This window comes from Artemia franciscana, chromosome 5, assembly GCF_032884065.1.
Source record: "Artemia franciscana chromosome 5, ASM3288406v1, whole genome shotgun sequence".
NCBI lineage: Eukaryota > Metazoa > Arthropoda > Branchiopoda > Anostraca > Artemiidae > Artemia > Artemia franciscana.
This window is the reverse complement of record NC_088867.1, coordinates 1,958,506-1,971,573: the sequence shown is the minus strand read 5'-3', so window position 1 is coordinate 1,971,573 and position 13,068 is coordinate 1,958,506. Positions and strand designations below refer to the sequence as shown.

Sequence of the window (13,068 nt, the reverse complement as noted above, 5' to 3'; positions counted from 1 at the left end):
ACTTTGACCAGTGCTTACATATAGTAATGGTTATTGGGAAGTGTACAGGTGTTTTCAGGAGGATTTTTTGGTTGGAGGCAGGGGTTGAAAAGAGGGGAATATGCTAGGGGAGCTTTCCATCGAGGAATTTGTCATGGGGGAAGAAAATTTCCATGAAGGGAGCGCAGGATTTACTAGCATTACTTAAAAAAAACAATGAAGAAGTTTTTTTCAGCTGGAAGTAAGCAGCAGCATTAAAACTTAATACGAACAGAAATTAAATCCCATATAAGGGGCTCATCTCCTCCTAATACCTCGCTCTTTACGCCAAAGTATTTTTAGTAATTTCAACTATTTATTCTGCGGCTTTTGTGATTCAGGGGTCATTCTTAATGAATTGGGACAAAATTTAAGCTTCAGTGTAAAGAGCGAGGTACTGACGAGGGGGCAAACCCCCTCATATATGTAATAAAAACATAAGAATACAAAAGTTCTTTACGTAAGCTAAGCTAATTTATAAGTTCCGTATATCTTTTACTTATAAAAAGATTCGTAAAAAATTAAAAGTTCTAGTTGCCTTTTTAATTAACCGAAAATCGGAGGGCAATTTTCCCCGCACTCTGGAGGGGGGCTTCAGCCCTCCAGGGCAGGGGGGCTCCCCCCTCCCCTGCTTTTTTCTCAAAATCATTCAATCAAAATTATGAGAAAGCCATTTAGCCCAAAAAAATAAATATACAAATTTCGTTTTTATTATTCCTCTGCGGAGAGCCGAAATCAAAACATGCATTGATTCAAAAACGTTCAGAAATTAAATAAAAAAAACAAGTTTTTTAAATGAAAGTAAGGAGCGACATTAAAACTTAAAACGAACAGAAATTACTCCGTATATGAAAGGGGCTTTTCCTTCTCAACGCCCCCCTTTTTACGCAAAAGTTTTTTACTGTTTTAAAATGTAGAGTTAAAAGAAAGAGTCAAGCTTTAGCGCAAAGAGTGGGGCGTTGAGAAGGAAAAGCCCCTTTCATATACAGAGTAATTTCTGTTCGTTTTAAGTTTTAATGCCGCTCCTTACTTTCATTTAAAAAACTTGTTTTTTAAACAAGTTGATGTTGAATGCTTTCAAAGATCTTATTAGTAGTGATGGGTCAATCTGTTTCAGACAGCCTCTAAGTGCTACTCTTTTCTTCTTCACCGTTAATCACGAAGAAGAGTAACGGCAATTCCCTCAAGACACAGATATTATTAATGTTCTAAGAGATAAATGTGTCTGTTACATAATAGGGAATTTTTTTTCTAAGCGTTGCAGGTGGTTGTTACGTAATGGGGATGTTTACTTTAGGATTTCTTTGGTTGTTACGTAGTAGAGTTTGTTTTCTTTAAGATGAAGGTGCGTGTTACGTAAAAGAGTTGTTTTTCTAGAGAGGCAGGTGTATATTACATAATGGGGTTTGTTTAATCATGCAAATGGATTCAGATGTATGTTCTGTAATAGGGAATGTTGCCTTAAAGACATTTCAAGGCGTTTTTAAGACATTATTTTCATGACGTTTTTCAAGACGTTTGAAAACGTTTCAAGGCGTATTTAATACATTTTCTTTAAGACATTTATCAAGACGATTCAATACATTTCGGTGTAGATGACCATATCTTGGACACATTCTCTGCATGCCAGATCACAAACTTCCAAAAACGCTCCTCCACCTGGCAACTAGAAGGCACCCGTCACCGAGGAAGACCAAAGAACACACTCCTCAGGACGTATTAATGTGACAGAAAAGCCCTCCAGGCGAGTCTCACCCTTCCCCAGAGTGGAAAGACATATATGCAACGGCTCACATGAGGGAAGATTGGAGCCTACTCACCGACGCCCTGTGTGCCTCTTGAGGCATATGAGGAGGTAAGGTCTAAGGCAAGGTCAATACATTTCGAGACGTTTTTAAGACATGTTTGTCATTTCGAGTTTGTCAATGCTTTTTTCAAGACGTTCCAAAATATTTCAAAAGGTTTTTAAGATTGTTTTCTTCAAGACGTTTCAAGACATCCAAGACGTTTTTTAAGACATTTTTTCTTCAAGACGTTTTAAGGCATTTCAAGACGTTTTTAAGACATTTATAGGGCCCGTTTTTTAAGGCCCCTGGGAATTCCTGGTTGTAACTGGGGGTAGCACACACATAGGGTGCTATGTAATGACAATAAACACGTGGGTTGTTACATAATTATACGTTTCTTTCTGTGCATTTTTTTTCAGGGAACCGTTATTATGTTAGGAGTTTTGTCAGCATTAGGACTCGAAAAACATTTTTCCTCAACGGAATGAAGCATTAGAGAGCTGGACTACGAAAGCCTTCCTAATTTTATGATTCGGCATATACTTTCTGCGTTATAACTTAATCCACGCACTAAAAATTATTCGTCTTATTTTCTAGAATGATTAAATAAAAAAACAAGTTTTTTTTATCTGAAAGTAAGGAGTGACGTTAAAACTTAAAACGAACAGAAATTACTTCGTATATGAAAGGGGCTGCTTCCTCATCAACGCCCCGCTCTTTACGCTAAAGTTTGACTCTTTCTGTCAACTCTACTTTTTAAAACAGTAAAAAAATTGAGCGTAAAGAGCGGGGCGTTGATGAGGAAGCAGCCCTTTCATATACGAAGTAATATCTGTTCGTTTTAAGTTTTAATGTCGCTCCTTACTTTCAGCTAAAAAAACTTGTTTTTTTTTTATTTAATTTCTGAACGTGTTTGAATAAATGCAAGTTTTGATTTTGGCTCTCCGCAGAGGAATAATTAACACGAAATTTGCAAGTTTAATTTTTTTTTGGCTAAATGGCTTTCTCATAGTTTTGATCGAATGATTTTGATAAAAAAGGGAACGGTGGAGGAAGCCTAGTTGCCCTGCGATTTTTTAGTTACTTAAAAAGGCAACTAGAACTTTTAATTTTTTACGAATGCTTTTCTTAGTAAAAGATAAACGTAACTTTTAAATTAGCTTACGTAACTAACTTTTGTAATCTCATGTTTTTATTACATATATGAGGGATTCATCCCCTCGTCAGTACCTCGCTCTTTACACTAAAGATTAAGTTTTGTCCCAATTCATTAAGAATGACCCCTGAATCACAAAAGCCGTAGAATAAATAGTTGAAATCACTAAAAATACTTTAGCGTAAAGAGCAAGGTATTAGGAGGAGGTAAGCCCCTCATATGCGTAATAATTTCTGTTTGTTTTAAGTTTGCGCTCCCCAATATTTCCTGCGCTCCCTTCATGGAAATTTTCTTCCCCCATGACAAGTCCCTCGATGGAAAGTTCCCCCTACATATCCCCCTCTTGTCAACTCCTCCCCCAACCAGAAAATCCCCCTGAAAACGTATGTACACTTCCCAATAACCATTACTATATGTAAGCACTGGTCAAAGTTTGTAACTTGTAGCCCCTCCCACGGGGACTCTGGGGGAGTAAGTCGTCCCTGAAGACACAGTTATAAGGTTTTTCGACTGCGCTGAATAAAATGGCTATCTCAGAATTTTGATCCATTGATTTTGGGAAAATAATTAGCGTGGGAGGGGGCCCATGTGCCCTCCAATTTTTTGTCACTTAAAAAGGTCACTAGGACTTTTCCTTTCCGTTAGAATGAGCCCTCTTGCAAGATTCTAGGACCACTGGGTCGATACGATCACCCCTGGGAAAAAAAAACAACAAACAAACAAACTAACAAATAAACAGGCATCCGTAATCTTCCTTCTGGCAAAAAATACAAAATTCCACATTTTTGTAGATAGGGGCTTGAAACTTCTGTAACAGGGTTTTCTGATACGCTGAATCTGATGGTGTGATTTTTGTTAAATTTCTACGACTTTTAGGGGGTATTTCCCCCTATTTTCTAAAATAAGGCAAATTTTCGCAGGCTCGTAGCTTTTGATGGGTAAGACTAAACCTGATGAAATTTATATACTTAAAATCAGCATTAAAATGCAATTCTTTTGATGTAGCTATTGGTATATAAATTCCATTTTTGGAGTTTTGGTTACTATCGAGCCGGGTCGCTCCTTACTACAGTTCGTTACCACGAACTGTTTGGTTAAATGAATCACCTATTTTCTTATGTCTACAATAATTGACCCGCAGGGAAGAAAATTGATTACTAGAAATTGGATACATTTGGTGTGCACCTGCTTGTTAAGTAATGCTTTTGAGGGTATTATTAGTTAGCATTGGGGATTATTCATAGCGAATTTTTTAGTGATACATTCTTTTACTCTATTGAAACTTTAATTTAATATCTGAGATGAAAGCCCAAGCTGGAGATTCATTGTATATAAAATATGGTACACCTTCATACACAATCAAAAGTCTTTTTTTTCCTCTTTACTACCCAGATTTCTTAGAGACAAGCTTGAAAGAGCATACCTATGCACATAGGTACAAAGTGCTTAAATTGCATCAATGAAATATATTGAAGATTCATCCTGGAATTAAAACATAAAGAATTTAGGGCTTTTTTGTAAATACAAGTTTAATAATAAAGAAAAACATTATAATATCATAAAATTACCAAAAAAGTAATTAAAATTCAACAAATGGAAAAGCAAATTGTGAAAAAAACTGATATAGGATAAAATATAAGCAAAAACAAGCGTCAATTAAAGAAAGGTAGTCTGGTAGTAAAGTGAGCTGTTAGTAGTAGTAGTATTTTCATGTTTTTTGTATGCCATTCGTACTAGACCTTAAACATTTTTCAAACATATTGTTAATAAGACATACTTGCCTTGACCTCAAATGGCTTGGTAATATAGTTAGTTGTTCATGGTAGTAGTATTTTTTCAATGTCATTTATACTATTACTTGAATATCTTCATATATTTTCTTGATAAACCGTACCTGCCTCGACCTCATATGGCTTGATGGTGCAATGAGTTCTTAGTAGTAGTTCTATTTTCGGGTTTTTGCAACCTATTCATATTATACCTTAAATATTTTCTGATATTTTCTTGATAAAACCTACTTGTGTACACCTCAGGTGGCTTGATAGTGTGATGAGTTGTTACTATTAGTAATATTATCGTGTTTTCTGTAAGCAATTTATATTATACCTTAAACATTTTCAGATATTGCCTTAATAAAACATAAATACGTTAGCCTTAGTTGGCATTTTGACGTGGTATTATTAGCAGTATTATTATTGTGCTTTTTTCAAACCATTTATGCTCTGCCTTACAAATTTATATATATATATATATATATATATATATATATATATATATATATATATATATATATATATATATATATATATATATATATATATATATATAATATATATATATATATATATATATATATATATATATATATATATATATATATATATATATATATATATATATATATATATATATATATATATATATTTATATTCTTGATAAATTGTAGCAGTGTTGGCCTGAGGTAACTTGCTGCTACTGTGAGTTGTTAGTAGTAGTTCTATATTTGTGTTTTTTTAAACATTTTATATTTTCTCGGTAAGACGTCCCTGTGTCAATCCCATGTGGCTTGGTGGTGCTTTGAGGTGTTAGTAGTAGTAGCATTTTCATATTTTTTTTTGTATGGCATTCATACTATACCTTAAATATTTTCAAGTATTTTCATGATAAACCGGGTCCATCTATAACTAACCCAGGCACCTGCAACCAATTTGTTGTACCCTGGATACCTTCAACCGACCAGCTTTAATAGCTATCAAAACTACATGATTTATATTTTTCTTATGAAAAATCGCACTGCTTTTTAAGGGTTCAGTTTTTTTTTCTTACATGCTAGTAGGTTAGGTAAACCTAACCTACAAACGATAAGCTAGGCTAGATGGCCCACCATCAAACCTAACTTAACCTATCATTTGTAGGTTCGATAGGTTTGGTTCCTATTGGTCCCTTAAATTGATAAAAGACTCTAAAGTCCCTTTTCTTGTTTTGATTTAAAGATCAATATTCTGCAGGTGACCATTGCCTGTTAGTATACGATTTTCAGTATTTTCGTTTCGACTGAGATTCTAGGATTCTGTTTTGGCTTGTTTAAGAAAGACAAAACTTGATGTTACATAGGCTAAAGTGTTATTGTATGGATAGAGTGGAAATACTAGTAACGGAAAAGAGTGACCCCCTTTGCCTTTGGAGTCAATAGGCTAGGAGGTGGCAGGGTTCGGTTTGCTTGTTAATTACTTAGAAAGCTCTTTTCTGGGTGTCGCTGTTGTACACAGAGAAAAAAAGAAATAAGAGAATGGCTCCAAGAACAAAATACTAAGGAGGCGGTGTTAAAACCAAATTTATTTTGCTATTTTGAGCTTACGTACATTTCTCCTACTACTTGACTACTTCTTTGTGCCCCCTTTTATTTGAATGCATTTCTGGTAATAGCCTATATATTTTTCTACTGTCTTCTTTTCGTTCCTTAAGAATTACGGTTTGAAGTTTCAGTTTGAATTGAAAATTGGAAAGTGCAAATTCAAACAAACTTGGTTTGATGAGAAAGACGTGACGGGGCACCAAATGAAAGAGTGATGCAGATTCTTTCAGGAAGATCTGTTCTCTTTCTACTACTGTATCTGCAATACATCGCTTGTCTGTCATAAGGGCTTCTACGCTTTACTATAAAACGCCAGAACTGCTGAACATAAGAGGAAAGTTACCATAAAGCTAACGCCAAACCAGCTTCGTCTCTCGGCAGCATCTTCCGTGAAAAGCGTCACATCGGAAAGTGCAAATTCAAGGAAATTTGGTTTGACGAGAAAGATGTGGCGGGACACCAAATTAAAGAGTGATGTAGAGCCGTTCAGGGAGATCTGTTCTCTTTCTACTGTGGTATCTGCAATACATTGCTTGTCTGCAATAAGGGCTACTACCCTTTACTGTCAAACACCAGAACTGCTAAACATAAGAAAAAAGTTGCCATAAAGCTAACGCCAAACCAGCTTCGTCTCTCGGCAGCATCTTCCATGAAAAGCGGCACATCGGCAAAACTGCAGATGCTCTTAAAAAAATGGCATTGAAAAGAATTACATGGTTGAAATACAGCTAGCGTGGGCCATGATAGAGGGAATTCTGTCGATGTGTATTGAACAAAAAAAGTTAGGTGCTACTCTTGAAGCCCTCTAGCAGCAGTTAGAGTCAAAGAAATAGTTGCAGATCACATTTCTGTTCCAGCAAAAGACGATGCAAAAAAGGGAAACATATAGGCTATGTGTTTTAGTACCTAGTCTCTTTTATCATATTTTTGAATCTGATTTTATGTATTTGAAAGTAAAGCGTACAGATAAAACAAGAAAAAAGCTCCTCCATGACATGATCTTTCTCAAGTGGTCTGTTTCTTAATTATCACTTGATCTCTGATCATGGACAGATGTCTGCAAATGATTATTACCATTTTTTCCCTTAGTCAAGTGTCATTTGGTGTCGTGTCACTTTTTGTCACTTCAGAAAAAAGCTTTCTGAAAATTGAGTTTCGAGGTCCATTTTGTGTTCAGAATTGTCCCCAGAGAGGTCACTTTTTCATCTTAAAAGAGTCCCTAAGTCCCTTTTTATTGCCAATCGAACCTTTGGCAGCCCTGGTATGATATGGCCTCCCTTATCGCTTGCGAGAAAAGCTTTAGGCTATGAAATTTGCTCAATGTTTGCGTGTAGATTTGTTATTGGGAAGTATGTAGACATTTTTCGCGGGAAGTGGGGAATTTTCTGATGGGGAAATTTTCCACATGGAGACTGGTGGGGAGGATTTCAGAGTTAAAAATTCTCCTCGGGTTATTTTCTGTGGGATTAATTTTTCAATTGGGAGGGATGATTCTATTTTGTTTTCATGGAGTGGGGGATTTTTGGATTATTTGAATAACGATACAAAACTAAAGTATTTTTTTATGAGAGGATGTTAAGGTATAGTCCGCAAGAAATTTCCCGGGGAGAATTCTCAGTAAGGATTGAATTATCAAAGGAGAATTTATAGAAAGGGGGCTATTTTACGTGAGAGGAACTTTCTGTGGAATATTTACCGTGGGGGAAGGTGATTATATATGTTGGGGGAGCCGAGGAAGTCAACATTATTTAAAAAGCGATTATAAAATAAATTTTTTGAATATCAAATGAAAGCGAGGAGCAACATTAAAACCTATGACGGATATACATAATTCCGTATAAAAAGGGCTTGTAACCTCTTCCTTTCACCTTACCCTAAAGCCTGACTTTCTGTCACAATTTATTAGGAGTAAGTCCCGAAACATGTTTAATTAAAATAGGAAGCTTTTTTACTGAACTTCAACTACTACTGAAACTACTAAGTACTACTGAACTTCAGTGTAATAGGGATTTACTCAACATTAGGAGAAAAAGTTAATGACCTACTAGCTAAAACCTGGGAAGTGTAATGCATACATAGGTGTGGAACAAACTGAAGGACCTACAAAAGCAAATATAGAAAATGATTTTTGTAGTACTTCCGCAAAATGCAAGTCAGCTCTTTTCGAATATCCATAAATGAATGCTGCACAAACTTCAAAAGAACAAACTTTAACACAAAAAAAGAGGGGCTACCACTCTCTTAGGACCAGAGAGTCATTTGTGCTTCATTGAACAATATTGTGTTTTGAAAAGCGTTTTTGTGTCAAAATTACATTAAAAAAACTAGTTTTTTTAACTGAAAGTAAGGAGCGACATTAAAACTTAAAACGAACAGAAATTACTCCGTATAGGAAATGGTTTGTCCCCTCCGCAATCTCTCGCTCTTTACGCTTAAGCTTTTAATTGTTTTAAAAAGCAGAATTATAGCAAAGAGCCAAACTTTAGCGTAAAGAGCGAGGGATTGCGGAGGGGACAACCCATTTCATATACGGAGTAATTTCTGTTCGTTTTAATTTTTAATGTCGCTCCTTATTTTCAGTTAAAAAAACTAGTTTTTTATGTAATTTCTGAACCTTTTATGAATTAATGCATGTTTGATTTTGGCTCTCCACACATAAATTATTAAAATGAAATTTGCATATTAATTCCTTTTTTGGCTAAATGGCTTTCTTTTAGTTTTGATCAGACGATTTTGAGAAATAAGGGATGGGGAAGGAGGCCTAGTTGCCATGCAATTTTTTTCGGTTACATAAAAAGGCAACTATAAATTTTAATTTTTAACGAATTTTTTTATTAGTAAAAAATATACGTAACTTAAGAATTAACTTACGTAACAAACTTTTATATTCTTTAATTTTTATTATGTATATGAGTGGGTTTGTACCCTCGTTAGTACCTCGTTCTTTGCACTAAATCGTAAGTTTTGTCCCAATTCTTTAAGAATGACCCCTGAATCAAAAAGGCCGTAGAATAAATAGTTGGAATTACTAAAAATACTATAGCATAAAGAGCCAGGTATTTATCTCCTCCTAAATACCTCACTCTTTATGCTAAAGTATTTTTAGAACCCCTCATATGCGTAATAATCTCTGTTCGTTTTAAGTTTCAATGCTACTCTTTACTTTCAATTGAAAAAAAACTTTTCCATGTTTAATTTTTCATTGTTTTTTTTTTATAGTAATTTTAGAAAATTCTGCGCCCTTTTCATTGAATTTATATTCCCTCGTGATATATTTCTCCAAGGAAAGATCCTCCCACATAGCCTCCTCCCCTCAACCCTCCACAAAACCAAAAAAAAATCCCCTGAAAACGACTGTACACTGGCCAATAACCATTATTATATGTAAACACTGGTCGAAGTTTGTAACTTGCAGCCCCTCCCCCAGGTACTCTGGGGGAGTAAGCCATTCCCAAAGACATAGTTATTATGGTTTTTTACTATGCGGAACAAAATGGCTATCTGAAAATTTTGATCTGTTGACTTTGGAGAAAAAATGAGCGTGGGAGGGGGCGTAGCTGCCCTCCAATTTTTTTGGTCACTTAAAAAGGGCACTAGAACTTTTCATTTCCGTTAGAATGATCCCTCTTGCGACATTCTAGAACCACTTGGTCGATACGATGACCCCTGGGAAAAAAAAACAAAAAAAAAAACAAACAAACAAATAAACACGCACCTGTGATTTGTCTTCTGGCAAAAAATACGAAATTCCACATTTTTGTAGATAGGAGCTTGAAAATTTTGCTTTAGGGTTCTCTGCTACGCCAAATGCGATGGTGTGCTTTTCGTTAAGATTCTTTGACTTTTAGGGAGTGTTTTCCCCTATTTTCTAAAATAAGGCAAATTTTTTCAGGCTTGTAACTTTTGATGACAAAGACTAAATTTGATGAAACTTATATATTTAAAATCAGCATGAAAATCTGATTCTTTGGATGTATATTTTAGCATCAAAATTCCATTTTTTAGACTTTCGTTTACTATTGAGCCGGGTCGCTCCTTACTACAGTTCGTTACCACGAACTGTTTGACAATGCCTCTAGCGTTATACACATATCATTAATGTCAGTGTTAGAATATTCATAAACACTAACACATTCCTAAACAAACTTCCATATTTTTGCGTATTTGCCTAATCAAGTTTTAAATATCACATTTTTACTACTTTTAAACAAGCAAATTACTTACATTTACCATTTGTAGGTGTATTTGTGAAATTGATATTCTATCCGTTATCGTCTATAAGGAAATAATAATAACAATATTATCACTACTTGTTTTTAGGTGTTTCTACTTTAGTCTAGTGTGTGCTCTCCCTTTTCATTATTTTGTGTTTAAACCTGATTTAGCCTATTGTTTTTGTTTTTTTGTGTTTTATTAATGTGAAGTGTGGCCCACAACAAAAAAAGCTTCTTGGGCTCGAAAACCGTTTGTAATAGCATCAAGTATGAACAAAATGATTTATTGATGGACTGATAACTCTAATTTAGACAAATTTCATATTTTAGCGTGTGTAAAGTAACGGTCCAATAGAAAAAATTACTGTTAAAATATTTTACAAAAGAAAATTTTTTCAAAGTTTTTCAAACAATTTAAGAAATAAAACAAGTGGAAATATGGGCATATCATATGTCAATCTTGCAAAGAAATAAAATTACTATGAATTAAATTGAAACTGAACTGAAACCTGAATTACCGAAAAATTTAATTAAAGTGAAACTGAAACCAAAGTAGCAATAATATAAATTACCAAAAATAAGATTTGAAGTCCTATCTCTAATATAAAACATAATTTTGAAACAAAGGGTAGATTCCATACCAGGGGTCTATTGACCTTTGGCTATGTTAATAATATCATCCCTGTATTATACTTAATTTAAATCTTTCAAATATTATGAGCAAAGCTGCTATCTGAAAAGTTTTGATCCGATGACATTTTGGTTTAATGAGATCATTAGTCCAATAAAGGTACTAGATGGGTTTGTAACTCTCCAATCCCTTCTGCCCCTTAGAAAGAAGCTAGAACTTTCTATTTCGAGCTGAATGAACCCTTTCCAAGTATTTATGACCACCCTTCAATACGAAGTGGTTGGAAGAAGAGTGTGTGATCCATCGCTCTTTACCAAGTTAATCCCACTGCGTAGAGTATGATTTTGGTATTTTCATAATATTCTTATTGAAAAGGACAATAAGGTTATTGAAAAGGACAATAAGGACAAAAATCACCTGATTTTGTTGATTATGCTGACCTAATACAAATTTTGTTAACAAACAGTTCGTGGTAACGAACTGCAGTAAGGAGCGACCCTGCTCAATAGTAACCCAAACTTTAAAAAATGGAATTTGATACCAATAGTCACATAAAAAAATCGCATTTTAATGATGATTTTAAATGTATAACTTTCATCAAGATTAGTCTTACCTATCAAAAGTTACGAGCCTGAGAAAATTTGCCTTATTTTAGAAAATAGGGGAAAATAGTCCCTAAAAGTCATACAATCTTAACGAAAATCACACCATCATATTCAGCGTATCAGAGAACTTTATTGTAGAAGTTTCAAGCTCCTATCTACAAAAATGTGGAATTTCGCGTTTTTTGCCAGAAGACAGATCACGGATGCGTGTTTATTTGTTTTTTGTTTTTTTTTCCAGGGGTGATCGTATCGACCCAGTGGTCCTAGAATGTAGTGAGAGGGCTCATTCTAACGAAAATTGAAAGTTATAGTGTCCTTTTTATGTGACCAAAAAAATTGGAGGGCACCTAGGCCCCCTCCCACGCTCATTTTTTCCCCAAAATCACCAGATCAAAATTCTGAGATGGCCATTTTATTCACCATAGTAGAAAAACCTAATAACTGTGTCTTTGGGGACGACTTATTCCCCCGCAGTCCCCGTGGGAGGGGTTGCAAGTTACAAACTTTGACCTGTGTTTACATATAGTAATGGTTACTGGGAAGTGTACGGACGTTTTCAGGGGGATTTTTTTGGTTTGGGAGGGAGAGTTGAGGTGGGGGGAAGGAAGTTACGTGGGAAGATCTTTCCATGGAATAACTTCTCAATTGGGAAGAGACTTTCAATGAAGGGGGCGCAGGATTTTTTAGCGTTATTTAAAAAAACAATGAAAAAATAAATATGAAAAGTGTTTTTCTACTGAAAGTGAGGAGCAGCATTAGAACTTAAAACAAGCAGAAATTATTACGTATATGAGGGGTTTACCTCCTCGTAATGCCTCGCTCTTTACGCTAAAGTATTTTTAGTAATTTCAACTATTTATTCTACGGCTTTTGTGATTCGAGGGTCATTCTTAAGGAATTGGGACAGAATTTAAGCTTTAGTGTAAAGAGCAAGGTATAGACGAAGGGTGAACCCCCTCATTTACGTAATAAAAACATACGAATAGAGAAGTTCGTTACGTAAGATAATTCGTTTAATTACGTATATTTTTTACAAATGAAAATGTTCGTAAAAAATTAAAAGCTCTAGTAAAAAGCCTTTTTAAGTAATAAAAAAATTGGAGGACAACTAGGCTTCCTTCCTCTCTCCTTTTTTCTCAAAATCTTCCGATTAAAACTATGAGAAAGCCATTTAGCCCCCCCCCCCAAAAAAAAATGAATATGCAAATTTCGTTTTAATTATTTATGTGCGGAGAGCTAAGATCAAAACATGCATTAATTAAAAAACGTCAGAAATTAAATAAAAACATAAGTTTTTTTTAA

General features: G+C 34.7%; 1 long non-coding RNA gene across 1 annotated transcript in view; it reads left to right on the top strand.

The window, feature by feature from the left end:
- Window positions 1-13,068, top strand: part of LOC136026863 (uncharacterized) — an 81,780-nt gene that overhangs the window by 37,497 nt on the left and 31,215 nt on the right. The window contains exon 2 of the long non-coding RNA XR_010617431.1: window positions 1,578-1,873. This is a non-coding gene — a long non-coding RNA (uncharacterized LOC136026863). The remainder of the gene's footprint in view (window positions 1-1,577; window positions 1,874-13,068) is intronic.